At 38.8% G+C, this 2,884-nt stretch overlaps 1 non-coding gene across 1 annotated transcript; it reads right to left on the bottom strand.

Annotated features, from left to right (window-relative positions):
- Window positions 1–1,933: 1,933 nt before the first annotated feature.
- On the bottom strand, window positions 1,934–2,042 carry LOC136547658 (small nucleolar RNA R71). The gene has a single exon (XR_010781621.1). It is a non-coding gene; the product is annotated as a small nucleolar RNA R71 (small nucleolar RNA).
- Window positions 2,043–2,884: the final 842 nt, after the last annotated feature.

Below are 2,884 nucleotides of genomic sequence, written 5' to 3'. Positions count from 1 at the left end.
TAGTCACATTGCGTAGTTTATGTAGCTAAGTAGTTGCCTTGTTATTGAGCATTGCTAGTGAGCATTAGGTGGCTTCGTGCTTTTGCTTACTAGCATGTTTAGGAGCTCCCTTGTTGCTTAAAGTACTAGTGGCATAGGTTTGTGTGACCTTGCTCCTAGAATTGGTTAGGAGAGCTCTAGCTAGCCTGGCACCTTTGTTTCTTGATTAGTATCTTTGCAAGGTGCTAGTGAACATAGATAGTGGTGTAGTCTTGGCTAGACCGATAGTTATAATTCCGCACTTGTTTCGGTTAGCCAACGTGATTAAGTTTTAAAAAGGACTATTCACCCCCCTCATTACTTTTATATGTTTGCTACAATTGTTATGACATTCATCTTCATATTTATTATATTCCTAGTTTTAATGTTCATTGTCTACTTTGATTATATGCTTAGTATAGTTTGATTATCATCATATTCATGCATAAGCTCATATAGCGCTTGCTCCAAAGTATACACGGGGTGAGTGGTCAACATTGTGTAAGCATGGTGCTTATACGTTGTTTACCTATGGATACACCCTATATTCCGAGCCATGTGATAGATCACGGATGTGACAATCCCATTGAGTCCTTTGTAGACCACTCCTCGAATATAGGTATATAAGTAGGATCTAGTTATGAAGGAAGACAAGCTCTATTTTTAATCTTCCTTAGTAATATCCCTTATGTGTAGATATGAAGTTGATCTTAGCCATGATTACTAGGTGTAATTGCACTAATCAATGTATGCTTTGACTTATAATTAAGAATGACTTAGGAATTATTCCTCTAATATTCTAGTTAACCATGCTAATGCCATAGAAAGGAGTACTCTGAGTGATTAATTATCATTGACCATTACTTATCATACCCATTATTCTCTTGACTTACCCCTGTTATGAGTAGAATATTGGTTATGGTTTACTTCTCCATCAATAGCATAAGTTATCAATACATATCCTTGTCAAACCTTCCCTATGGTAAAAATATAAATAATGATACCTGGAATACTCTTGGGTAAAGTGCTACAATGGTATATTATCTGTGCGCTTGCAGATTCCTTTCATTTATATATATTCTGTCTAGTCACATGAAATATTAAAGTACTTCGTAGTGTCATTCTAGAAGTGGCACTAGGTAGTACCAACAAGCATTTCTGGCACCAACACTAGGGATGACAACTTAGTAAAAGATGCTAAGAAATGTCAACAACATAGGCTGACTACATAAAACAAGTGACACGTTAATAAATACCAACAAGCATTTCTAGCGCTATTGCCGGGTACCTAGGCAAAGGATGTATTGATAAACTTATACTTATTGATGTGATTGAGATAACCATTCACATCTGCTCAAACAGGCTTACCCTTGTTTTGTCTACTTTTATATCTTATGTAGGGTAATGTATGACTAGTTTTGACCTTCCAACAAACTCGTTGAAGATCAAGAGGCATTACTTAAGAGAACTAAGGCTAAACTCAAGAAAGTTTCGGCTTTAGAGTTAGAAGACAACCAGATAAGGCAGAGCTTAACACCAGAATTTGAAGCTATGGCTAACAAGACTCTCCATGAATTCTCTGCTCCAACTACAGCCAACATCCAAACTAGACCAATAGTCAATGTTGGAGACAATGGATTCGAGCTCAAGCCAGCCCTCATCAACATGGTGCAAGCAAGCCAGTTTTGTGGAAATGCACATGAAGATGCGAGTGCACATCTCCAACACTTCTTATAGATCTGTAGCACTTTCACCATCAAAGAAGTGACCCAAGATGCCATACTACTTTGTCTCTTCCCATTCTCACTCTTGGGGAAGGTGAAGCAATGGTTCTACACCAACAAAGATAGAAATACTACATGGGATAACTACTCCACTACCTTCCTAGCCAAGTTCTTTCCCATGGGCAAGACCAATGCTCTGTGTGGGAGAATCTCAAGCTTTCAGCAACAACATGATGAATTCGTCTCTAAGGCATGGGAATGCTTTCAAGATTACATTGCGGAATGTCCTCATCATGGGATGGAGAATTGGCTACTCATGTTGACTTTCTACCATGGGTTGACCAACAGTACCCGTGAGACTATGGATGCTGCTGCTAGAGGTGCATTCTTGTCACTCACCATACCAGCTGTAATAGCTCTTGTGGAGAAGATGGCCTCCAACCAAGGTTGGAATGAAGAACGTCTTTAGACCCGCAAGAGAGGTGGAGGTATGCATCAACTCAAGGAGGTAGACATGTTGTCTGCCAAGATAGACCTACTGATGAAGAAGCTCAAAGATCAAGCAACGAGAAGTAAGAAGTCAAGCATATTCATGATTCCTGCATGACGTGTGAAGAGTGTGGAAACACTGGGCATTCAGGGAGCAATTGCCCTGAAATTCACGAGGATGTGAACTTTGTCAACAATAACTACTTTCGTCATCAACAAAATCAAGGATGGAATCAGCAACAGAGGCCAAACTACCAAGGTAATCCTCAAGGTAATAATTTCAATAATTTTAATCAACCACCCTTGAGAGAATTGATTTCTAGCCAAGCTAAAATTATGGAGAGCTTATCTAGGAAATTAGCTTCCAATGATAGAATATTAGAAAATATGAGTAATAAAATGGATAACCTCTCCTCTGCCATTAAAAACTAGCATAGCTTTAATAAAATGATAGAATCACAAATAGCTTAACTGGTTGATGTTGTTCCTCCGACCGATAAAGGTAAGATTCCGGGGCAACCGAAAGATCTAGAAACTATAAATCTTGTCGATATTAACAAAGCAGTATACTACTATATATAGCCATCAATGGGAAGGTGGATAGACTATACCTTGCCTGAAAAGAAGTGTTGGGGACCTAATACTAGGTACCC

Source organism: Miscanthus floridulus, chromosome 3 (assembly GCF_019320115.1).
Source record: "Miscanthus floridulus cultivar M001 chromosome 3, ASM1932011v1, whole genome shotgun sequence".
Classification (NCBI taxonomy): domain Eukaryota; kingdom Viridiplantae; phylum Streptophyta; class Magnoliopsida; order Poales; family Poaceae; genus Miscanthus; species Miscanthus floridulus.
The sequence above is the reverse complement of the archived record's forward strand: the minus strand, read 5'-3'. Positions and strand labels throughout refer to the sequence as shown.